Genomic DNA, 27,349 nt, shown 5'->3' with positions numbered 1-27,349 from the left:
TCTTTTATTTGTTTCACCATAATCACATCAGAAAAGGCTTGAAGCAAGCCAGGCTGGCCCAATGAAGCCAAACACCAATAAATCAGCACAATCAGACATCCTGCAAAGACTGCATCAACAACCGTAAGAAGCTGTTATGGAGTATTTAAGGAGAGTGAGTCATAACTATTTGTCAAACTCATTTAGGCTTTTTCAGCTCTTCACGCCAGAGACCCAAATAGGAAATTTAGCTTGCATCCTGGGAGCCGGCCTTATTAAAGCACACAAGTATTCTTAAGGGGACCTGCCAGCCAAAGGCCTGAGGTCCATTATGAATCTCATTGTAACTTTACAAGGTCTTTGTTTAATATAACACCATAAAGGGTATTTTTATGTTAATATGGATTTAGTGATGATTTAACAGGAACTACAGCACCCCTGACATGTCAAGTGAACAAACCCAAAATAGGCAAATACTCTCCTGAAGGCTTTGCTTTCTCTCTCTCTCTCTCTCTCTCTCTCTCTCTCTCTCTCTCTCTCTCTCTCTCTCTCTCTCTGTTTTTAGTACAGTACTCAGGCTAAACCTTTGCATGGTTGTCTCCCTTTACCATTAGTTCATATGAGTTAGTTCATATGTATGGGGTCGTTTTGGAACATATGCAAAGTGCTTGAATGGATGGATCTAAATAAATGCTGTCTTTTTTTCTTTTCTTTTCTAAGATCCCAATAATTTAAAAAATAATAGTGTTTTTTTTTTTTTTTTTGTTGTTGTTTTATACAGCTGTATTTATAACTATTGATGTATCCAGTCATCAACCTGTCCCAAGGGCAAAGAAAAATAGATGACTTTTGTTTAATTGCTCCACTTGCTACCTGAGCTAAGTCACTCCTCACCTCTGAATGTGTTGTACTTTAGGTGCTTTTCAACTGCAGGGACATTCCCCTTTGTTGTGTTCACTTTCCATTCTTTGTTACGGCTTACAACTGGTCTGGTGGTGTCAAGCTGTTCCTTTTATTGCCTCTTCATATGTCACTGAGGCCTGGTTTACATAATCTTCAAGTGACCTCAAGCCTCAGTGAAACACAGGAAACAGCAGGCCACAGGAACTACTTTGTACCTTGAAGAAAAAGATCCTGGAGGTTCACAGTACTTTTGAATAATAAGCCTGTCTTATTTTCAAAACAACTGCCTTTGGACTCAACTTGCTGAGCTCAATATAACATGAACGGCATCATGAGAGCAAGGACTCTGTTTCTTTGTTAAGATTTTTTTTTTTTTTTTAAATGTAAGACCTTGTTAAAGTTGTTCATAATATAGAGAAGAATAAAAAAAGGTCTTGGGCTTTTGCAACTGCAAGTCTCATGTGGCATGATTGGAACTGTTGAAAGCTAGGACATGCTGGTTTAGCTTTTCACTTTGTCTATCATCCCATCCCGCTGGCCTAATATATGTACACAGCAACATACTGGAGATATGAGATCCTAATGTTAACTTGAATGCTGTGTCTCTTGGGCTGTGTTTGCAGCAAGTTAGATTGGATGGGGCAGGCCGTCAAACTATGATCCATAATATTTTTGTAATTGGTTAAGAATTCATTTAAAAATCTCATTACTGTGAGTAAGGAGGCAACAGTAATAAAACATTAAAAAGGAAAAGGAAAAGAAATGTAGTTTCAATGCAACAGCTTTTTATTCTCTTTAAAGCTATTAGCTTAATTGAAAAACAACATGTAATAGCCCTGATTACTATTTAAGCAGAACATTTTCACAGAGTTTGTTTCAGGATGACTCAACTTCCACAGGTAACTGAGTCACTGAAGCTTTTAGAAGAGATGTGTATGTGTGGGTGCTCAAATCACATTTACTCAAAAAGGCAGCAGAGTAGAGAACATTTGTCAAATCCTCGGCATTTCTAAAGATTAGGAAAAAAAAAAGAGATGAAGGTTTCTGATATAGCTACAGTTTTTGGAACAAAAGACGAAAGGTTTGCCTTTGTGCTACACAGTATTATATTACAGGAAGAAACTATGAAACAGGGAAGACCTAGTACTCGTTACCATATGCTCCTCAATAGTACATCTACAAAACAAACTAACCCTGATGTTGCCAGAGGGGCAAATTCAAATTGCCTTGGAAGATTTTTCAGATTTTTCTCTGCTCCCACATTCTCAGGGTAGCAAGGTTAGAAGGTGATTGGCATCCCAGGAACAGTGCATCTCTTACATGTTGATTAATCACGAGAACAATTTCAACTTGGCTAGATACATTTTTGCTTCCGCTGGGCCCCATTTCCATGAATATTGGGTAAGTTAACATTTTGTATGTAGATGACGCCGATCTTTATATATGAAAAAAGAAATATGTCAAGACTTTGCATGGACTAACTTTCTTTAGGTTTAAAGAACTGTCAACAAGTTTGGAGCACTCAATACAACAGTGTTTAGAAAAAAAATATGGAATTTGTTTACTGGTGTTTTTTAAAGTAATGTATAACGCTAGCAGAATTTCAAGGTAGTTAAAGTGTCTCTACACTTAAACTTACTGCAAAATACATTTAGATTCTAAGATTGATTGCACACATTTTCCTCTTATGGCAAAACTGAGGGTATGAATGTTCTAAAACAGGAAACATAACAAGCTTGCAAACATTTTCAAAGTACTCTCCAATGAGCCCTATTTCAGAGCTCTGTTTTAACATGATGTGTGTAACTGTTTAAAAGGCTGAATTTTATTGAGTTCAGCAGCATGATCATTCCACCATGAAGCAATAGCACTTTAATGGCCCTGACAGGAGAAATTTGTGTAGAGGCATTACACTCTGGTAGTGTGATGATGCTGTGTAGTGTCTGCACGTTGGGAAATACTTGCTCTTTCTGTAATAATATAAACCACTTTTCTGCAGCCATGCATCCACTGAGTTGGTACATCAGTTTTTATGTTGCTTTGGAGGATAATTAGATCGTCCTCAATACGAGCATATGAAATTGTGTTAGGGAGAGAACTTCTAATAGTAAGCACACAACTCTGATTTGTCCACTTTTAATCATGTATTGTTGGAGTGGGTTGTGGCCATGCCAACTTTTCCTCAGTGGCTGCCCATATGCTCACTCATCCCCACTGTCTCACTCGGAATTTTGGTTAATTAGCCACAGGGAGAGTTGTAAATGAGCGAGGACACACCGTTGATTAAAGTGTTACTCTGATGATGAGAGTTTCTTCAAAGGGAGCTGCACTTTAAGCATTAGCAGAATAATTACCACCCAGGCAGAGTAATAGACCCTGTGGACACACAAGACGAGCGAGAGGACACACAAACATATTACGAAGTGTAATGAGCACATCATCTTTAAAACAGATTTTTGGACCTCCATATCCATTTGTTTCTTCAAATGCAACTCAGTGTTACATTTCCCATAACTGTCCATTTTCTATATTTCTGTGCTGCACACCAAGACTCAAAAGTACTAACTCACTGCTGGAGGTGCTCTAGACTGGAGAGCAGTAAGACATTACAGTGTCATCTGGGGCCTGCAGGGACACCAGCCTCTCTCCTTCACTAGTCTCTCTTTTTATTTCATCCATCATTTCTTACTGTTTGTCAAAGAACAGAAAAACAACTGAGAGCACTTAAAGGTCTCATTCATCTTTCTCAGTATTGTCTTTCAATGTTGGTCTTGTTTTTTCAGCTGTCGACTCCGAATCTGACTCTTAGCTCATCTTCTACAAGGACATTTCACCCAATGTCTCTTCCTCCGTTTGTTGTTTGTCAGCTTCTTGCTTTCGTTCCTTCATTCTTTCTTTATTCTTGGCTGTTCAAAGTTTTTCTTCTTCCTCCTTTATCCTCTTTCTTTCTTTCACTTCTTCCTTCATTTCTTCCTAAATCCATTTCTTCTCATCCCATCTTTTCAATCCTTCATTTTTTTCTCCCCTTCTCTAACCATCATTTCCTGATTCTTCCTTTCTAACTTCTGTTCAAAATTACCAACCTTTATTTTTACTTTTCATTCAGTTTTCCTTTATTCCATCCTTCATGTTTCCCCATTCAACTTTAGTTCACTCCTCCACGTCTATTAGCTGTTGTACTTTTGCCCTTCACTACCCTCTTTTCCTAATTTCTTTTGTCTTAACATTCCAAGTTTCTTTTTTGTTTTACCTTCCTTACCATCTCCCTTTTCCGCTTCTCCTTTTTTATTTCCTCAACTTCCTTTCTGTATTCTTTTTATCCTCTTCCTTTTCCTGTTCAACCTTCCTCTTTAATTTCTTGTCCTTTTTGTGTCAACTTTTTTTTATTTCTACATCCCCTGTTTTTTATTATTATTACTATTTTTTATTTCAATATGACAACTTATTTCAAAAAGTTTTTTGCTGCGTTATGGACTATAAAACTGCCCTTTGAGTTGAGCTGTGTTAAGTATGTAAATGCCATCTGTACATACAAATCGTTTGGATAATAATTTACTTTTTGCAAAGGGCTTTGATGCGGCTATCATTTTCCTGCTGAGATTTCTTGCTGTTTGTTCTTGTTAAAAAATAATAAAGTATTTAAAAAAGTTTAAAAATCAACTCTCCTAGTGCTGGCCAATATTCTTTTTGCAAGTTAATCAACATTTGGGTACAAGATATCAAACCGGGTTCAAGTAGTGATCAGGTGATATTTTGATATTTTACTATTCATTATTTTATTAGTGTACACTGCTCTTGCAACACATATTCAAACCCTTGGGAGAGATATGATAGCTGGGGAAAGATGAACAGCTGGGTAAAAACACTTGAGTGGCTCCTGTGAGTCCAAAGTAATGAAGGGCAGGTTAGGTCAAAGCAACGATCAAAGCTCCAATCAGCACACTGTGAAGCTGTCTGCTCCAAAGGAACCAGCATTCTGCACAAAGATGACCCAAACCTAAACAGAAACAGACATATCATCATTCATCAAATCAGACGCACTGAAGTTTTTTTTGTTTTTGTTTTTGTTTTTGTTTTTGTTTTTTTTTTTCTTTCTGAGTTACAGTGATTTTTTTCAGGTGACAAGAGTCAGTGGTCAACTGATGGATGAAGCACTTGGTTTTGCCTCTCTGCCACTTTTCCTAAGCTGTGATCAAAGGGGCTTTTAACAGCTCTCTAACTTTGTCAAACTGTTAGTTTTTATTATTGATATGATTTCTATAACAGGGTACAGCAGCTTTGGCAACTGATGCACTCACTAGTTGTACTTTATTTGTTTTAATTGCAAAAAAAAAAAAATGTTGATGTTTGGAGTTACAGTTTCATAGAAATTAGAGCTAACAGAAGCTGCATGATAAAGCGTGACTTCAGAAGATAACAGTTGCCCCGTTTTCTTGTTTTTATTTTCTATTTGGCTTGGTTACAGTTTTGTTTGAGTTTTTTAGCATTACAACTACTGGTAACATGTAACTTAACAACAAAAACCCCATTAAGAAAAGAAAAGAAAAAAAAGAAAAGAAAAGAAAAGAAAAGAAAAGAAAAGAAAAGAAAAGAAAAGAAAAGAAAAGAAAAGAAAAGAAAACACAAAGTCAGTGTCAACACGCAGACATACGATATTAACCATACACATGATTTTTTGTATGAGGAGTGTGATTGGTGTTATCTTTGCATCACTCCCCTATTAAGACCTGTTGTTATTAAGTTTTGATCAATCAGAATCAAGTGTTAAACACAGCTGGGTAATAATGATAGGTCTTGACATTGTTCTCAAACTACATCTGTTTGCCAAGTTTCTTTCCCAAACAAACTTCCTGTCACACTTTGAGAGCTTCTAAACAGATATTTATTTATTTATTTTTTTGACTGAGGTATTTATTAAGTCTTCCCAGATTTGCCACTCACCAATATATTTCACACACAGTCTTGTGAGCTGACAGTTATACTGTTTTGTTTGTGGATCACATCTTTTTCTTTTCTTCTTAAAGGTCAAAGGAAACCTTTCAAGCCTTCTTGTTTTTTTCCCCCCACACTCTGTTATTACACTCGAGAGAGATGTAAAGAACATATTGTGCCCATTGAGCACCTGTCCTTGTTAATGCTGATGGTCTGAGACATGTTTTTGGTTTTAAAGAGGAAAAGAGAAGCACGCACGATTACTCCAGACTCCACAGCTGGAACCCCAGGCTTCACACAATCTGAGACCATAGAGGACAGAGATAAAAGGAATAAATGTGAAACAGATGACACTTTTCTCATCAGGTAGCCCCTTACCTTGCCTCCTCCAGATTTATGCCCAGCTGTACTCCAGCTATCATACAGGCTTTTTTTATTTTTTCATGTAGCTGAGAGTGACAATAAAGGAGAGCAAAGATGACAAGCAAGGTCATGAGCTGGACTCCAAACTATTACTTGTAGAGAGTGTGCCTGAGCCCCATGTGCAGCCAGGATACCTTGAGGAAGATTTCTCCTGTTGTTGAAGGAACACAGATTTCTCTGGAGTCATCTTGGGTTAGAGTTGACTCACAGGGAGACAGAACAAAACATTGCTGCTCTGAACAGTCTTCCACAACATGCCTGACTGTCAGCTCCCTGCTCTCTATCTACCAACCTGTCTGTGCTTTAGTTTTTTGGAAAACAAAGAGAGTCCACATTCAGTCGCAATCTTCATTGCAAAAAGGGGCTTTTTAGGTGGTTCTGATTCAGTGAGCTCAGCAGTTGTAGCCCCGTATTCTTAGCATGTGAGAACTAAGAACGAGTTGCCAATCTAGAAATAGCTCCAAGTTGACATTTCCCCTTAAATTCATCCCAAAGACGTGGTGTTATCTTCCACCATTTACCCAGCTGTCACTTCGTTGTCACTTTGTTGCTGACACTGACCCTCTCTCTGTCAGCCTCTGTCAAATGAAATAATCTAAAGCAGTACACTAAAGAGTTCACTCAGTGGATAAATAAAATATCAGTAACAGAGATGACAAGTGTCATGACACCACATTCTGTCAGAGTAAATTAAATCTACAAGGTGCAGCCTTTTCAAAACACAAGAGGTTACAATAAATTAAGAATAAGGCCACTTATCTTTTTTTTTTTTTTTCTTTTTCTTTTTATCAGACTGCACTTCAGACTTCCCAGGTGTAGCTTTGAAGGTGAGATTTGGAGTCATGGGGTAGTGCTAAAACAGTTTGAACGTAAGATAAGGCACTTTATTTATTTATTCGTCTATCAGAAAACCCTTCCTGAAAAATAAATGGTATTATGTGATGAGTAAAAGTGTCTGTTGTGATCTTAAATTTAACCAAATAAGGAGTAGGGTTTAAGTCCATAATGAATGTGAAGATATTCATTAACCTGTCTGGCTCAACCGCAATGGAGTCAAATACACAAAAGACTTCCAGGTAAAGTTGTGCAGGGGGCTCAGTGTTAACATTTAACACGCTCACATTGACCCAGTTACAGTGTTGATTTTTGAAGTTCAGATGTTTCTTTATCCGGGGGTATCATGGTTACATGTACGGTTGTAGGTGACTAGCACTTAGCAAAAATCACATTTGAGACATAGGCAATACAGTTAGCCCAGAAAGCAAGTATTTGATGAAATTACTTTTAACAATTTTATCAAATTGCATGTTGGCTTCATTTTCCAACTGCGTGTCTTTACACTCCAAATTGATGATAGGCCAGCTTTTAGCCACCTGAGAAAACAGGCGTTTCTTAAGGTAATTATTCTATCTTGTGTGCAATACTTTTACATATAAATATCTGAGCCAAAGTTGTGAGAAACTCCCAGGAACCTGTACCAATGAAAGTAGCCTCACATGAATGATCTATAACTTTGCATAAATTAAATTACACTGCCAAAGACTGCAAGGCTAATTTTCAGAACAAATTACCCATACGGCCTTGCTGGCCACAATACAACTTGAATAGCCCCTACTTTTAAAGGATCTGTCAGTGTCACTGAAAAAGTCCAAAGCTGAGGAGTATCAGAGTTGAGTCCAGCTACCTTAAATACACCTACTGAATTGTTTCTCAAGGTGCAAATGTCTGGAGCAGTCAGAGGACTGTTTGATCAGGTTCATGTTTTTGTCAGTGAGCTGCCCATTGTTCCTGTGTCCTGAGCTAAACCTGGGAGACATTTGGGTGCACTGAGATGCATGCAGTTCTGGTGAGGAGTATCCCGGCAAATACATGCAAGACAGGAGTATATCCTACAATTTAATAAAGATACCTAACCTCTTTAAAATCAGTGTATTCCCACCATTCTCCTGGATGTTGTCAGGGATAGTAACTTTAGTGTATTCACTTTTGCAGTACTAGCAAATTTCAGATAAGCTGTATGTCAACACGTGTATACTGACTGGTCTGGCTTCCGTCATGGAAGTTTGTTCCACAGAATGTTTGAAGTATGAAGTATGAAGTATGAAGTGAACCTTATGCCAATGTTAGCCACTTCAGACATTCAGACTAGTTTCCACTTTCCACCCATCCGAATGATCAGAAAGCTGAGTAATTATTGAACGGTTTACTTTGACTAAGTAGCTGCATGGTGGCACAGCGGTTAGCGCTGCTGCCTCACAGCAAGAAATACATCAATTTAAATCCCAGATGGGCCTTTCTGTGTGGAATGTGCATGGCCTACCGTGCATGTGTGAGTAAAGTGTACCAGGTGGTTCTAAATTTCCTGTAAAATGCCTGTAACGTGCACGTTAAAGGCTTGTCCCTCTCTGTGTGTCAGCCTTGTGTTTGACTGGCAACCAGTCCAGGTTGTACCTTGCCTCTGGGACAGGCTCCTGAACAGGATAAGGGGTAGAAAATGATTGAATGAATGAACTTTGACTAAGCATGAATAAGCCCAGTGTTTGTGTCTAAGCCTCATGAAACTACTGGTTTTTAATATCAAAAGTCAGAAAGTGTAGGAAACATTCTCAACACAGGTAACATTTCAGGCTGTGATACTATGGCTGACAATGGTAGATGAAACACATTAGAGAACAGGACTTGAAAGAAAGAAAGAAAGAAAGAAAGAAAGAAAGAAAGAAAGAAAGAAAGAAAGAAAGAAAGAAAGAAAGAAAGACAAAAAGGATCCTCTTTGACCTTCAGTACATTTTAAAAACAAATCTGCTTAAGAGCTACATTTTTCTAAGTTTCACTTATACCCTGGACCTTTACCTACACTTGGTGTACAAAAAAACAGATGACAAGCTCTTTAATTTACTGAGTGTTCCATGTGCTAGTCCCTTATTTCAGACGTTAATTTCACGCAGAGTGTGAGTTCAAATTGCATGAAATGTAGGTAAATCTGTCTTCTGCTGTCTTGCCCTTGGACACCTCATGGATACAGAGAGGAAATATGTTAATAAATGAGATGCTTTCAAATTCAACATCAAACAAGAATTCAAATATTGGAATGAAATATAATATTTTGGGTTGCCACTGAACATATCCATGCTTGAAGCTAGACATCTGTTCGCCATCACTCTTTATTCTGCTTTTCTGAAGTCTTTCACAGACATGACTTCAGACACAATTAATTTCCAATTGCTAATGATGCAAACTGACACTGTGTTCTCATTTGCGTTATCAGACTCAAAGACAAAGATGGATGTCATATGTCAGCCCTATTACAAGCAGGAGATTGCCTTCAATTATCGCTGCAAAATGCATTATGCCACAAGGTGCGTATACTGACAATTGAAGGCACACATATCACACATTTACTGTCACACACACACACACACACACGCTTTCTGATACATGCGGGTCAGAAAGATCTCCTTATTAGTGTATATGCAAACACACGCACACACACCATGGTAGAAAATGGGTTTTATAATTCCATTACTGACCCTGCAAGTTGCTGCAATTATAGATCAGTCTGTGTTCATGCTATAACCTTGGTGCACACACATACAAGCACTGCACCCTCTGACTTCAATTGACTTTTATTATAAAGCCCATGCTAGCATGCTAAACCTCCCCACAGTCCTGCAGTCAATCCTATTTTAATAACCAGCATGGAACCTTATTGCTAATAAAGTTAGCATGCTGACAGTCCGTACTCACTGTGTGTGTTAATGCCCCACTCTGAGTCATGCTATGGCATAGCTTGGCACGTTCATATTGGTTTTCCCCATTAGAAGCTAATAGTTTTAGTTGGGTTAGTGCAGACCATTCAGATCCCGCTGTGAACATCGATTTTAGTGTTTACAATTCTCAGAGCGAGTGTATGTGGCCATGTGTGAGTGTGTGTGTTACTCTGTTGACCTCCTGAGGTGCATCAAAGAGCAGAACATACTGACTGACCACAAAGAGAAATATTTTATCGAACCCTGCGGTTTTATTGTCATATTACGAAACAAATTGATTTCATGCTTTTGCTCCTAGCACAATATTTTATCAGAGCAAAAGAAGAGGAGAAGAGGGGAGAGATTTGGCCTCCAAACAAAAATCTGTGTGTGCAATGACTTATCATACATCTTCAAAATCTTTGGATCTAGCCGTAGAGTATACATGGAGTGAACAGTATTTTTTAGCGGCCATTGGGCTTTTCTGTCGAAAAAGATAACATAAAGAACAACAAAATAATCACAGTTCATTGGTCTGAACCACTATTACATTATATCAAACTATGGGTTTCTGTCAATTCAAAAGAAAACACATTTTTTCAGGTCACAAAGTTCAGAATATGAAAGACTTATTCAGTTCATGTATAGAATTAACATGAAAGGGTATGACCTTTCTTATTGAGGTTATGGTGAATTCTAAGCTAATTTTCTTTCTTTCTTTATCTTGAAGTATGTTTATTTCTCTAACAGATAAGAAATAAAAACTTATGCTGTGTATCCCTCCAGCCTTTTCCGCTTTCCACCACCAGCTCTTTGTCTTTCATCCAAAAAAACTGCTACTTGAAAACACACCATGGGTTCAGCATCTCGGTCTGAAAATAGTTCTGTGTGATTAATGTGTTGAACACTGTGTAATTAAAAACAGGATGGTGAACATGTAAGGGAATATTATTTAATTTGCTGAACTTGTTCTTGTGAAAACATTTTTTTTGGTCAGGGAAAAGTGTGTCCAGCATCTGCATGTCTGTTTATTTGAAGTAATGCAGAATGCAGAACCACTTTCTTAGTGGTAATCTTTGTTTAGGCAGCAGAAATTGTACATCAATATGGTTTTAATGTAAGCTGATATAGAGTTTGAAGTGTGGGAGGTAGGAAATAGGTCAAGATACCTTCCAGAAAGTCCAGCAGAGTGACTTGGGATAGATTGGTCCAACAGATGCCAACTTTCACACAGATCATTAGGGTTTTATTACTGGTGTTGGACAAAAAATTGAAGTCAAAGTTTCTTATTTAATGTATAAAATGGTTGTTTTAGTACCTGAAGTATTCAATGTCTGCAGAAAACCATGATGATTTTTCCAAACCTTGCCAAGTTTTGGAGCTTTTTCAACGCCAACAGTGACTCATTCCCCTTATTTTAGTTCAGGACTCTATATTTAGACAAAACCCTGATGGATTCAGGTAAAGATCCTGCTTAATAGAGTCCACACTGGCATTTTAGGAGTACAGCATGTGTGTAAGACGGGAAAAGAGACCTCACACAAAGAAGTAAAATCAAGTCAGAGGATCTGGGTGAGGAGAAGTCATATCTGTGGAGATCAAAGCAATTTAAGAAAATGCTGTTTATCTTATTTACAGGTTTATGCACACAGAGATTAGGATGTACCATTTATACTTTAATATAACCCAACAAGGATGTTAAAAGTGAGAGCCTGCACCTCTTTTTTCTTTAAACTGGACTAATTAACCTTTGCTTCCTGGATCTCTGACAGACCACTTACTGGATAGTGTTATCCAAATAGCCTCTGCATAAGACAAGATCATACAGTTTTAACCCCTCTCCATGATTCACAAGCAGCTGTGGTTCCTTAAATGCTCCACTCTCAGTGGCCAACTCTGTACACTATGTTGCTGTTTAACTAAGCTCCTTCTAGAGGTTTTTGTTTAGAGTCCAGCAAAGCCAAAGCCAAGTAGACACAGTAGGTAACAGGAAAAAGAAGTTGGAGCAAGGATAGGTTTGTGTTTTCCTAATTATTCGGATTCCATCTTTCTATTCTCTTACCTTGGCTCTCTTATTGTCAAAATCTACACGTAACATGTATAACTAGGTAATATATAACCAGAAAAGTTTTATGTAAAAACAACAGGATAAGTTTAAAGTATGAAGACTTGAGATTTAATTTTTGATTTCTTTCCTTAATTTGAAAGGACAGCTTGAGAACAACTGTGCAGGAAGAGAGTAAAGGATGAAATGCTGTAAATCATGTTGGGAGCTGATTGCAAGGCAACGACTACTACAACAAGAACTGCCCCCTTACCCAATTTAGCAATATCAATGCCTCCACTACTGGATCAGACTTTGTCTGATTTTAATGCATGGCAAATTTAAGCATAGGTTAGTAGGTTTCAAATTATTTTCATTTGTTTGGTAATCTGCAATTTGCTTTCTAGATCTTTGATGATCTAGAGGTGTGACAGTTTACCTTGGAGTATTCAGGAACAGTCAGATGCTTAGTAGTTTCTCTAGCCGGTAGGTACTTGTTTGAATGCAAACCACAGCCACCTTTGAACATGAATTTTGCATCCATTTTGGGGTGGAGATTTGAGTCTTTACATGCCAACACAACCAGGTGTTGTCAAGTGTTGGAGATTAAGGGCTCTAATTTCGTAGACCAGGCGCAGGCGCAGGCGCACCTGCCCTGCGCCGGCCTTCGCCGTGCGCACAGGGCGTGACCGGCGCACTTTGCAAGTTTCCTGCATTGCCAAGAGAGGCGCAGTACAGGCGCACATGAGTGCAGAGCTGCGCGTCCACGCCTCCCGCCGTGCAAATGGCAGAGAGGGAGGAGAAAAGCCGCGAGTGGGTTTAACACAGCCGAGCGCTGTTTTCACCAATCAAATGAGCACCTCTCCTCGCCTTTAAATGCCCTGCGACTGAGGCGCAGCGTCTGATTGGTCTGAGTGATCTCCAGCACCATGGAGAGAGTGTTGGTAGCGGAGACGGTCAGAGCCGCTGTCCCTGCAGCAGGTCAATGGACAGCGGGGCGCATCGGAGGACACGACGCCCGTCACCTTGTGGGCCAGCTCCTGGGACAGATTTAATCCGTTCCTTTGTCTTTATCCGGAGTAAAAAATTAAGAGACAGTTACACAGCTGGCTTATCCATTCAGAATACTTTTGATCCACCTGCACTCCTGGTTTGTCATTGCCAAGCAGAGCCTTTGGTGATACACTGTATACTCTCCCGGTGTCTCCACCTCATCCTCCTTACAATAATGTACTCCATCTTTTTAGATCACGTTAAAAATAAAGACTAAAACAGAGAAATATGGGAAATTACGGGTAAATCCTGAGTGACATACATTTATTTTGTCTGTTTTTTCTTCGTCTTTTCTCTCCCTCTTTTCTTTGAATTAAATGAAAAGAGAGAACCAGATATATACTCAGTATCAGATGTTAAGGCTGTTTACTGTTTAATTGTAAGATGTGCATCAAACTTCCAGCTGCCGTCAGGATAACTTTCCATTATGACAAACGGCTTTAATCTGACATCAGGTGTGACGGGACAGTTAATATAGATATAAATGTATATGCTGGTTCAGACAGTTACATTAAATAGTGATTGCTGTGATTGTTTACTGCATCAAAATGTGCCTGACACTGTGGAAACCTGCCTCTGAGGCTTTGATGACATGTGCGCCTGTCACCAAATTACAGCTGCGGATCGTGCGCTCCGCCTTGCGCCGAGGATAGACCAGGTTGGAGCTGGCGAGCTTTCAGCGCACTTTTTTGGCACCAAATTGTCACTGTGCCAACATGAATCTGCGGACACCTCCCCCTGGTGCGCCGTCAACTCCCCCTGGCGCGCCATCACACCCATCTCTGCGCAGACGGTCTACCAAATTGTCAAATTGGCAGCGCACGGCGACGAAATTAGCACTGCGCAGGCTGCGCCAGGCTTGCGCCAGGCTTGCGCCCCCTGCGCTGCGCCACAAAATTAGAGCCCTAAGTCGTCAAAAGAAGTGCAGTTGTGACCTGATTCTTTGTAGACCAACTGTTTCCTTAGTTAGACAATAATTTCCAGCCCAAACAGGTAAAAATGTATGTTTTAAACACTATCCACACTATTCTTATGAAGTTCTTATGCCAAGTCCTTCCAACTTCACACAAAAACATATTTATTTTGATTTGCAGAGCTGGAGGAAATATATGCAGACTTTTATCTTTGGCACTTAAATTGATTCTTTCATTCACTACAACTCAGAAACTGTTTGGGCTCGCCACCAAACTTGCTTCTGTGTGTTTGTGCATGTGGGTGGCTTCAAGTCAGAGTCACAGTTGGTGGGTGGGTGGTTAGATTGAGTAGGGTGCCTTGGTTTGTGTGTGTTGACACTTAGTATCCCTGCTGAGACGTGTTGGAGGGCATTCACAGAAATATGTGTTTTAACCTCTGGTTTTATTGTTGTTTGAAAAAGCAAATTAAAAATGTATGCGCTTGCTGCTGGAAAGTCTTTCAACTAAGCTTGTACTTTATACATACTTACTTTTTCTTGCATATTTTGTTGTTTTTCAGTTTGTGCTTCTTCATGAGACATATAAGTAAGTGCCTCGTTGACAGAAACTCTAATGCAGCTGAGAATTCAACACAAAATCTCCACATTTCTATCAAGTAACATAACTTACAACAAAATGACACATTGTCTTTGTTAATGCCAGTAAAGAAAGGCATTGTTTACTACCAACAGAGCCTGCTGTTCCTGCAACTAAAGAAAATGATTAGGCATACTAACACCTTGGCCCTTTCAATACACACGTCAGAAGCAGATTAAAGTGCTACTTACAGCCCTTCAGCCACAAGGTCTGATTTGGAGCATGAAAAAGAGTCTCTGCAAGATCCCATGAATGAGAGAGGAACAGATGGTGAAGCTGGAGCAGACGACACAATATTGGACTGAAAATTGCTCAGTGAAACATATGTGAGGTGACAAGAATAAAGATAAATGTTGGCACAACTGTTTCTTTGCCATTGTTTCCTCTGTTATGAAATAATGGAAGAGAAACAGCATTGCAGTTCAGGATGCCTCACAAGGCCCTAACAACATTATGTGTCTTGCTCTTTGGCAGTATCAACAACATCCTGTGTGACACAACTGTTGCCCACATCTGATAGCAGAATGGTCATTGCCTCCTGTTTTCAGTCCATTTAAAGCCACGATAAAACACCAAGACAAAACAAAGATTGTATAACAAGGGACTGTAATATCTATGATTATATATTGTTGTTTGGAACATTTAATCCATCTGCAGGAACTGTGACAGTGGTTTTATTTGAAGTCAGAGGCTACCATATTTGGATGATAAGTGGAGCTGCTCCAACTGCCTTTGGTTTGCACTTGCCGCTCTCAGAAGCACATTGTAGATGTTGTTAAACACCAAGCTAGGGTTGATACAATAAAAATGTGTAACTTCATCAAAACATCCTATTCTTGTGTTCTCTACCGGTTAGCCAACAACAATCCCGGAAACCATGCAAGTGCAGCCCTATTAATACAGTGTGCGTTATACACAGAGCTAAAAGACTTAAAACTATTAAAAGAAGTCAGAATCATGTTATTTGCAGGAAAAGTTAAGTTCAGTGACTGAATTCAACATACAGGTAAAAACTAGGTAAGCGTGTTCTGCAACCACTCGTTACCCAACCTACCCATTGTTTCCGGCTTCCACCTTTGATGCAATCTTTTAAAATTCAATCACTGTTGATTTGACATGACCTGAGACCCCCAAATCAGTTTTCATAACAGGCTATAAGCTTTGCTTTTCTACTGTAGTGTTTTGTATTTACAGTTGGATATGCTGGATATGTTGGATATGATGTTTAGAGTGAATCACTTTTGGAGCATGCCTCAGGTGGCCACTTGAGGAAGTGCTGCTCAAATTAGAAGGTCAACAAAATCGAAGAAAAGCAACTGTTATACATCAAAAGTCAGATGCTTTCCCAGTTGAGGCTGAAACTTTACTACTTGCTGCCCTTCTTACAGCATTACATTTCTGTCAGTGCTTTTGCTCTGGTGTCAGAATCTGTTTTTGGTGGAATGCAAAACCTGTCCTGTGCCAACCTGGCACTCTCCAACTTGGCTCTGTAACATTAAGTTTTATTACAGACCCTGAGAATACTGACAGAGACCCTGGTAAGAGTCTTTGATAAATGAGCCTCCATGGTCAGCGAGCTGGTAACTGCCGGCAGAATGTCTCTGAACATTTCCTCTATTATCAGAGCTTTCTAATCACAAAGCATTCACCTTCATACTGCTGCCTCAGTCAGCGCTTAACTCACCCTGCAAGCAGCAGCACAGTGTGTGTGCGTGTGTGTGTGTGTGGCATTATTTCCTGACTATAGTGCTTTTCTCATGTCTGGCCTTGCCAGCGATCGATCGCCATCTCCTTTGTCTGCAACATTAACAGACTTGGAGGTGTGTGTGTGTGCGGTGTGTGTGTATGAAACCAATACAAACTGAACTGCGTTCACCTGGCCGTGTATCTATTACCTGTTCACGGTGAGGAGACCGCCAAGGTGAAGGTTTCTTTTGCAAAGCGGTACACTGATGTCCGATAACCATTTGGGGGACGTGGGAGGAGTCATTGGTAATGGAGTGGGCTTAGTGACATGACATTAGAATCAGGACAATAAAATAATGCCAACCTTGATGCTTTATTGAACTTCTATCTGTTCAGGGTTTTTTGTTTTTGTTTTTGTTTTTTTGTTATTCGACCCTTTTTTAAAAAAACTTAAGTAAGCTGGATAGATACTGCTAAGACATACAGGTGTAACATCAGTCTTGTGGTATATATATATATATATATATATATATATATATATATATATATATATATATATAAAGAGGAGTAAAAAAGTCCTACTAAAATAGCACCTGGAATTATTTTGCTGTGATACTCTGTGGTGCAGATATCACAGACATGTCCGTTTAGCAGATAGGAGAGACTGCAGTTGCCATCTCAGCTTTCATTCTAAAACTATATTTGCAGAGGCTCTTGGTGTTGGTACAGGCCGTCCCTTTGACATCTACTTAACATCCAAGTGTTTGCTGAGCTGCAGTCTATCACACTTCCTGCTCTGCCCGTTTGCACTGAATGTGACATTCGGTGCTACCATGACTGACACTGCCCTTGTTTTACCTGTATTAGCTATTCATCCTGGCTGATTATTGTTAGCTGAAGAAGTTTGTTACTGAACAAGTTGATGGTGTTTTAAGAGGAGAGAACAGCCATGAAATACAGGGCTTACCTCTCAGACACGGCCTCTTGCATATGATGAGAAGATTTCACCGCATGAACCACAAAATGGGAAACATATTATTTAGAGATATGACAAGTGGAGCTATATTGGGAATGCTGTTGATATTGTCCAATAGAAGCAAGACATGCTATAGAGAGATTATCAGTCTGACTCATCATGAAGATGCGCACCCATCTCGACCACAGAAGCAGCATTTAGCCCCATTCACTCAGATGAGTAAGCGTTTTTTAAACACTAACTTCAACCTATTAGAAGCAACAAAATGTATGTTTTTTCTGTCGACAGCTGTCAATAACAAGACTACACAATAGAGGCAACTTCTGTCAAGTTTCAAATGTTACAGCACAACGGTGTTTCAGCGTTAATAGTGACCATGCTAACTGGTGACTTTCAGCCAATGGCAGCCGTAATTTAAGGCCGAGAGTCGCCAGTTAACAGGGTCACACTTTACACTGATACACCAGCGACGTCTTTGTGTGTGTAAATGAATGTTTATTCCTTATCCAACCTCAGTTAACCAGGTTTGACTGCAAACAAGCAATAATAACTGCTGATACTCAAAATACAGATTTGACTTTGCTTATTTAATGAAAAAGTTGGTTTGGGGCTGAGGTTCTGACCAAACATGGACTCAATATGGACAGTAAATAATGAGTGAACCTATAAATTATGATTAACAGAAACTGATTTTATGACCAAAGTAAAATTAGGGGATATTATGAAATGATGTTTTAATCCTGGTATGTCACAGTCTAAGTGTCCACGGATAATATGCAGTCATGAGCAGCGAGTGAGAGTTGTGTTGTGAGTGTTGTGTTTTCTCTCTGGGCACGCTGGATTACTCCTCTAAAAACGTTAGTCCACCTAATATCTGTCCACATGCTGATCTCTTCTGTCCACTCACTGCTACTTCACAAACCTGGGAGCATTTTGCTGTCTGTCAAAGTGATGACATGAAGTTGAAAAATGTGTTTTTTGGTGGTTAACTCCTCCATATCGGTTGACAAACCATTATACTCCGCAGTGCTTCTGCACCCAAGTTGCACGCACATCTGCGGTTGTCAATGAAAAAATAATCCCTCTATAGCTGATGCACTTGTATGAACACATTCAATTGTGCAATAAATATCAATTTATTGTCTTCTACTTACTCACAAGATGTCTGGATGTTTGGGTAGCAGGCCAATCAAGTCATCCCAGGCCTCTGTTTGGTTCCAGCAGGAGCTTTTTGGTTCCTCCCAGGGATTCTAAAGTGATTCCATGACTCAATGACACATGAATTTAGTGACGATATAATAATGTATAGCGATGTCATTGTCATCAGAAGCCATATTGGAAACGCTGAACACAACATAACTTCTATGGAGCTAGTGTGAGGTAAATAGGTGGGGTCAAGGCAGGTTTTGTGACTTCTTGCAAAAAGCTATAGCGTGCTTGTCTGTCAATCAAGTCAGTAAGACTGCCACGTGACTTTCAAAACCATATTTGGCTCAAGTATGACGACTAACTGGCATAATGAGCATAGCCAGGCCAGGAGTCAGGTTTGAGGTTTTACAGCCCGACATGAAGGAAGAGATGCTCATTGGGCATTGAGGGAACTCTGTCTTCTGACTCTAGCTGTTTGGCTGTCGTGCAACGTGCCAGACTGAAAATGCAGCCTGTTGTCTTGTTTTAGCTTAGTGTGTTTTCGGCGTTCTTAAAGAACTGCAGTTTATATCACTTCTTTTTAGACAAGAGGCTGCTGCTTTAGGAAACCTCTAAAGGGGTGAAACTCCCTCACGATGTCTTGGCCCTTTTATTGTTGGAAAAGATTGTTGATTGGATCATCATCAGTGCTGGCACATGAATACAAGCGACAAGCTTTGTAGAAAAGCAGACTGGATTTAAGGCTACTAAGTGTGCCCAAATACCTGGTGCAAGATGTAATGGCATACATACATAAATCAGTGCAGAAAACATGGAAATAGTCCAGAAGTTACCTTACACATAATTTTTGATTTAAAAAAAGCCAAATTTTAAAATGAGAAATTTGTCTTGCTTTAATGTTAATGACTAAAAGTTTTGAAAATAAGCTGTGCATGTTTTTTATGTGAAAACAAACATTGAAAACAAACTCAAATATTAATGTGCTTGTCGAAAGAATAGTCTACAGTTTCTTTCTTCTCACAATCCTTCTGTGACCTTCTGTCATATAAAATGTGAAATGCAACCTCCAGATGTCACATTAAGGAGGAAAAAAAAAAGAAAACACTTGTCTTTTCTCTGCTCTCACCCTCGTACTCAAAAGCATATGATTATGACTTTCCCCTGGGAAAATAAGCCAGCAAATGTAATCCAGATGAAAATTATGTTTCCAACAACATATTTGGAAAAGCAAATAACGTTTTGTACGATGCAGGGTTGAAGCAGAGTGCAGCTACCACTCATCCAGACATAACCTGAACTCTATTCACATGTTAATGGCAGGTGTTAAGGGAGCCAGCGTGTCTGAAATGACACTGGGTGAGTTGATGACATGTTCTTGCATCAGTGCCACCAATGTCACGTATAAATAATTACACAATAACTTTTAATTTCCCCAGAGAGGTCATTATAATTTCATCTAGATGTATATCCATCACCTGTTTCCCCTTTTGACTCCCACACCCAGCATCTTCATTACTCTTCTCCCTTCTTGATCTCCTTTCTCTCAGCACTCTCTCATCCGTCTTCTTTCCACAGAACAGCATCACTCCTGTTTCACTCTTTCAGCAGCTGCCTCTATCTCACTCCCCCTGAACCCAAATTCTCTCATTCCCCAGCTGATCTGCTCCGTCAGTCTGACTCTACCAGCCCCCGCCTTTCTGGCAGTGCGATGGCAGGTAGCTGTGATGTCATTTATCCTACTTACTGTGTTTCCATGGTGCCCCTGAAGCCAATGGCACTGTGGGTAAACAGAGTTCCACATGGCTGGAGGATTCATCAATAAAAACAATGATAATGGAAAATCACACACACTCACAAAAGCACTAATGTGACTGCACACACCTGTACACCCATTGACAGTTCTTTTGCATTCTTGATGTGACTAAACTAGTAGTTTATGGCAGATTAATGAAGCAATTGGTGATAATTCTATTTTATTTTTGTTTGCAGCGAAAACATCCTCTCCAAAACTGTGAATATAACACAAAATTCTAAGGCAAGTTGCCTAAGTTTTGGTAAACAAAAATTATTATTGGAAACACGTTGAAACACTTCCATAGTACTACTTAGATGACTGCTTTACTAAAATTGCTAATTCAGTAATCATTGGAAATGAGTTATAAGTGTCCTCCTACATATTTACAAACAATCACTTTTAACTCTTGTAACACTGTGATTAGCCTTTGGGAACTTCGCAGAAGTGATTACTTTCATATATATATATATATATATTGTGTGTGTGTTTGTGTGTGAGAGAGAGACAATAGCAGATTTGCTATTGTTCTTCTTTCATGAAATGCTAATCTCTTTAAATTAAAAATATATAGGTGCAGACTGACCTATGCATGATTACATAACCCTTCCCCATAGACCAGTGGTCCCCAAACTTTGGCCCAGGGGCCGGATACGGTCGGCCTCCACATTTTGCCCGGCCCCCTGAACAATACCAGGGCAAATTATGATTTTTTATGATTTTTTTTTTTTTTTTTTTCAGTCTGGTCATGTGATCGAGACTCACACATGCATAGAACGTAACTTTCTATTCCACCCTTCTGTAGTGTGTGCCCTATCTGAAACCCCTCCCTTAAAAATATATATATATATATATAATGATAATGTTATACAACCATACTGGTAGTGAAATGTATTGTGCTGATAGGTGTTGTATCACTTGGTTTGGTTTCTTAGCCTGCTTGCTTTCTGGTTTTCACAGTGAAGTTAATGAGAGAGAGCTGCAAACAGTGGTGTCTACAAGAAAGTTAATATTTCATTGTTTTTTTTCTGTGAAAAACCTGAAAAGGGTTATTTAGTTATTTTTTATTTCATAAATAGTGTTATTTATTTCATTAACAGTGTTATTATTTGTTTTCTTTTTTTCTTCTTTTTTTTTTGTCAAGATCCTAGAAAGGGTTGTTAATATTTGGTTATGCGTGGCTTTCTGGGAAACAATAAATATTTACGTTTGGACACCTCTGCAATCGTCACACGTTTTTTTTTATAAACTGACCCTGGCCCCCCATCAGAGAAGGGAAAAATTGTTTGGCCCTTGTGGGAAAAAGCTTGGGGACACCTGCCACAGACTCTCTTACAGTTATTAACCTATCTCTATTTATTGGTAGCGTAAAGGTTAACATGAACAGATTATGCCAGAACTGAATTCAAACCTGTTTTTTAATCAATGGTTGAAAATGAACCTGAAATCTCAGATGACTTTGACAGAAATGTTCCCATACATAAGGGAAGACCTTCAGAGGCTTGATGAAATCTTTGTCTCAAAACACCAAGTCATATGTAAAACAATAGCAAAAGGATGATTATGATAAAAAGTATTTAACTCTCCATGAATGAATAAAATATATGTGAACTCTTCCATGAAGACTCTTTTCCCTTTAAAACCCTGTGTGCTAAATTGACTCTCTCTGTATAAATTATGTAAAATAATCCTCAAAATTTCAGGAAGTTGCCAAAAGCAATCTGATTAAAGTGTAACGAGAATTAAAAGTGATTTCTTTCCTTGTGCTTGCAGAGAAGCTGTTTATTATTATTTTTTAATAATCTTTTTTTTTTCTCATGCTTCTTGTTTCTCTCAACCTCTTTGCTAAAAAACAAGTTTGTTCTATGAATAAAATTGACTTACAAGAGATTCACAAACAAGAAAATCTTGTCAACGAGAACTTGAAAGAAACAGAGGGGCAGAGGATTAGTGCAAAGTCAGTTAGGATGTTTTAAGTCCTGCATGAAAACAAACAAACTGGTGATTTAGACACATAAATGTATAAGGTGAATGAATTAATTCTTGGGATAGTCAAATATAAAACAAGTTGTACAAGGGATTAAGGCAGTATTTAAAGCTCCTGTAGCATCCGTTGTGCGAAACTATGGAAAGTTTACAAAACTCTCTGAGTTGCTTGAATGAGTGAATGCAACAGTTGACATTTTCACCACAACTTTACAGAAACATTTCCCTATCCTATAAATATATATGTTAACTTAGGATGAGCCATTGTAAAAACAAAGCAAGACATTTAAGCAAATTCACCATGCTTGTGTGGGTGGTCTACTCTGGGGTCTCTTCCTAGCTGTACGTGCCTGGAAAATTGGGAGGAAACTCCATGGTATTCAGATGTCCAAGCCACCTGAGCTGACTCCATTCAACGCAAAGAGGTAGCAATCCTACTCCAGCCTTCAACCCTCCAAGTCAGCCGCTTGTATCCCTATTCTAATTCATATCACCAATACCAACAGCTCATGACCACTTAGAGTTGCAATGTAGATCGACCTTTGGATTGAAAATTTTGCTCACCACAACAGTCTGGTACATTGATCACTTTACTGCTACAGCTGCACTGACAAGTCTGTTATACTTAAAGTCCTTTTTTCCCCACAACATTGAACAAAACATGAGCTACTTAAACTTGTAATCTTGGACTCAATCCCCACCTGAATAGGCCAAACCTTCATTTTTTAAGCGAAGAACTATGGCCTCAAACTTGAAGGTGCTGACTCGCATCCCACCTGCCTTGTGCAATTCAGTGGTCTGACATTCAACAGGCATTGTTCCAGTCCTTCGTAAGATATAAAAAATGTGTGTTGGCTAATGATGATTCACCCAATTCGTTGGCCATACACTTCTCAAGAATCACCCAAAGGGGAGCTATTTCTCAGTTCAGAATCTCTTCTGATCACAAGTAAAGTTTACAGCGCTGGTCCCAAAATAATGAGCCCCCATATCCCGGAGCAATACGATTTCAGAACAATCATTGCTACGCCCATCCAGAGGTTGAGTTAAACACCCTAGAGTAATTGGGCTAAAAACATTGCTGACACCACTGTCTCAACCCACAGTTGGTGTCAGTTTTCAGAGAGATGTGCTATCAAAGTGTGACTGTTGATCCTTCTACCTGTCAGATAAACATACATCAACCCTGAACATAGCATGTGACTAGATTAAAATGGGAAATTATGTCAATTATAACAAAAATATATAACAACAATATTGCTTGATGGTATCCAGACTTTCCAACATATCAGCATGGGTCTTTTTTGCACCAGGAGTCTAAATTGAATAACCATCTGTTAGCTAAAATGACCCCTTACTTATTTAGACGTTCGTATTTAGGTGTCCAGTCTTTGAATAGTCTACCTCACATAAGTGCTGCTATCTTTCCTGGCCTTAGCTGGTAAGTTGCCTGTTACTTTCTACCTCCTGTGTAACATTATCAGCCAAAAGCTCTTAAGCACAACGATGAGTCAAATATAAGTGTTACTTTGTGAATGTAGGAAGTAAGGATAGTCTACATTCATGTGTGTGAAACACAAAGACAGTATACACGTTTGTTTACTCTGGGAGAATGTCATGACGTGAAGTGAAGTGTGCTTCAAAAGCTGTACAGCTGTTGTTCAAACATCCGTACGACTTCTTCAGGATTAAAATGGAGATCATGTACAAAGAATGTGGGATCAATAGCAGAAACACATTGACTTTGTCTGTGTCTGTTGTTGTTACTTTGATGAACTTTAGAAGAAAAGATCAAAATATTACTTTGGTTTCTACCCTTCTGGCCCCTGTCTTTATTTCAACACCAGTAGACTGATCTAAAATAACAGCAGGGTGTGTTTCAGGCCTCACCAAGATCGGTGATTTGCCTCAAGTGCCTGTGTTTAGGAGTTTTGGTACAATACAACACCAAAAAGGAAAAAAAGAAAAATGGTATTGTGCTGTAAGGAAGTTATGAGGTGCTTCTGGTAGCATCATCCCTCATAGATAAAACACTGGCTGCATAAATGGTGATGTGCAATTTGCAGGAGCCTCATGGTTTCCTCTGTTTGCACATGGCACCCACAGTAGATGACATCACACTCTCTGGTTCCTACCAGCCAAATGTTCTAGATGAAGCAGATGTGGGGCCAGTATGTACTTAAGGATATTATCAGAAATAATCCATTGGTTTAAGTAGATGTCCTTGGCTTCTGGCCTTCACAAATGCCTCATCAACATGTTGCTTTATTGATTGGAAATGATATCTTGAGTTAACTTTGTCCAAATTTTAAAAAATATAATTGTCTCTTCAAGTGAAAAATCTATAATTTCTGAAAATTGTTTTTTTTTTTTTTTTTTTTTGTGTGTGTGTGTAACAATCACTTTTTCACATTTGATTTCTTCTTTGGTTTGTTAAAGACATATTTCCTAAGATTCAAACTGAGGGTTTGCCAGAGAAACATATCAAAGAAAAGTGACTGTAAAGGGTACACAATCACCTTCTGACTGGGATCTTTTCAAGTCATAAAGAACCAGCACTGTGTGCTCACAAAGCAAAGTGTGAGTGTATCATATTAAAATGAGCAACATTCATAACTGAGGGAAGGTATAACGTCACCAAAATAAATGAATAAAAGCTGCTGGTAACCACAACATACAAACACTCACACACGTACATACATGCAATTAAAAGACACATGGAGGCAATCAATCAAGTATCTGTGAACTAATACAGATGATGTCAAGAGAGCTTCTTTCATAGCCAGCCAACTGTCCCAGGATGTGTGTGTGTGTGTGTGTGTGTGTGTGTGTGTGTGTGTGTGTGTGTGCGTGCGTGCGTGCGTGCGTGCGTGCGTGCGTGTGTGTGTTTATATTACATTAGCACATCTTACCCTCTCAGTCCAGAAAAGTGGTTAATTTAATGTGTCTCCAACAACGTTCTGTCAGCTCTGAATGCTGCTGTCCTTTCAAAGAATAAGTCCTTCGCACAAACACCAACACACCACATTGTTATTTTAGGAAAGAGGAAAAAAAGGTAATGGGAAATGACAATGCTAGGATATGTTTTAGAAAATAGAGATGTGTTGTGTAAGGTTGAGTCAGCTAAAACACTGTTTTGTCTTATAACATACCATCCATTCACATCCATTATTTGTTGTGCTTATCCTGTTCAGGACTGCAGGAGGGCTGGAACCTATCTAAGCTGTCTCTGGGCAAGAGGTGCTGGACAGGTTGCCACCCCTTTGCAAGGCTAACTTATACACAGACAACCTATAGGCAATTCAGCATGACCAATTAACCTGACAAGCCTGACTTTGCAAGGAAATGTGTGCAAGGAGAAGATGTGCAGACCCCAGAAAGGCCTCGGATTCAACTAGGAGTCTTGTGGCTTGGAGGTAACAAGACTAACTACTGTACAACTGTGCAATCCATTGTGTCATACCAAGTTCTCGAATTTGATAACATACTATACAACAGTTGGGAAACATGGCAAGAATTTGAGGACAAAAGGATGGCTTCATTTTTTATGATTTCTTCCATCATAAAAAATGTACAAAAGAATAAACATGTTGCTAAGGCTGGGAGTTCTTGGGATGGGTAATGCTTGGGTGCAGTGGCCTCTCTACATGAGATGCACGTTAGCCGCAGAGGTTACCATGGTGATTAACCCTACTACCAGGTTTAACAATTAAAAACCACATTTAAATAATAGATAAATACAAATTCTAAATATGCAGACATGATTATGTTTAAGCATAGACATTATTCTGTTTTCTCATTCTGGTCCCAGTTTTACTGTCAGCCTGAGTTTCAGCAAGTTTAGGATGTCCCCTGGAAAACTTAACATGTAGAGAACATGAGATATAAAATTGAAAAAAAAACAAAAAAAACACTTAAGGTCTGAATTTTCACTGGGGATTCTGAGATTCAAGTCAGAGTTTTAACCTTTTTAAGTTAAGTACCAAACCAACATTTGTGTTTTTACCACAGCTTTAGCAGGCAGAGATAAGATTGACTGTGATTATGTTAACACAAATAACTAGCCCAGCAACCACCTGCAGTATTGTGTGCCTTTGTGGGAGAGACTCAAGAGCCATGCACCTGACTTGGCATGTTAGCACAAGGTAATCACAGCCAAGCCTCACCCTCCTTAAGTAAAAAAAACTTGGTCTGTTTGGCGTTTTGTTTCACTTTGGTTGTGTTCCTCTTTCTATGTGATAAATCCACCATTGTAGCCGCTCAGGATAGCTTTTTCCGCTCATTATTATCACTCCTCTACCCACCGCCCATAAACATCCTGATACAACCAAAACATCAACACACAGGCAGAGGAGAGGGTCTGAGGCAGACACAGATGCTGACACGCATGTATAGAGGCCTGTAGGAGATTATTGAGCAGTACTATTCCTGTTAAAGTTGACATTTTATTGTTTTGGGAAAATACTGCAGACTCTCATTCTTTGTCAAGCATGAAAGTCTGATTGTGCCTCAAAACATCTACAATCCTGTCGACTTTAATTCCTCATGAGTGCTGTCACGTACATAGAGGGTTAGATGTTCCTAGGTTAAATGGAAAGTAGCATTTTGATTATGTAAAATGGTAAATGACTAAGTGTCTACATTGCAGTTTTCCTGATAGAAACAGGAAGGTGTGATTCGTAATAGTCTAATAAAACACTGAAGGTTACTAGGAAATCCTTTTTAATGAAATTTAAATGAAGAACTATAATATGCATACAATCCAGGACCTCTGCTTCATCAAGCTAATGCTCTACGATCTTCATAATTTACATATAGGCCTATGTGGTTGAGAGGAACAAAAGCAATCTGAAGGGGAAATGAAAGGAATAGGTGCCTTTTATTTGAGCAAAGCAATTGTCATGCAAAGAACATTAAATGTGTTTTCTTCTCAACTTAAACTATTAATGGACAACAATGCCTGAATGTCAGCTTTCTCTGGAAAAGATAAGTGCAAGGTGCAGGCTGAATACATCAACACTGCAGTTTATTGTTTTGTCTCTCATTTGCTCTTAATGGACATTTTAATGACATCGGCTGTTTACCCCTTCTCACTCTCTTTTACCATTACTGAGAGAGAAAGAGAAGGTG

The sequence above is a fragment of the Halichoeres trimaculatus genome, unplaced genomic scaffold, assembly GCF_033239565.1.
Source record: "Halichoeres trimaculatus isolate MK-OKI-2021-1 unplaced genomic scaffold, fHalTri1.1 fHalTri1_scaffold_8, whole genome shotgun sequence".
In the NCBI taxonomy this organism is placed as follows: domain Eukaryota; kingdom Metazoa; phylum Chordata; class Actinopteri; order Labriformes; family Labridae; genus Halichoeres; species Halichoeres trimaculatus.
The sequence above is the reverse complement of the archived record's forward strand: the minus strand, read 5'-3'. Positions refer to the sequence as shown.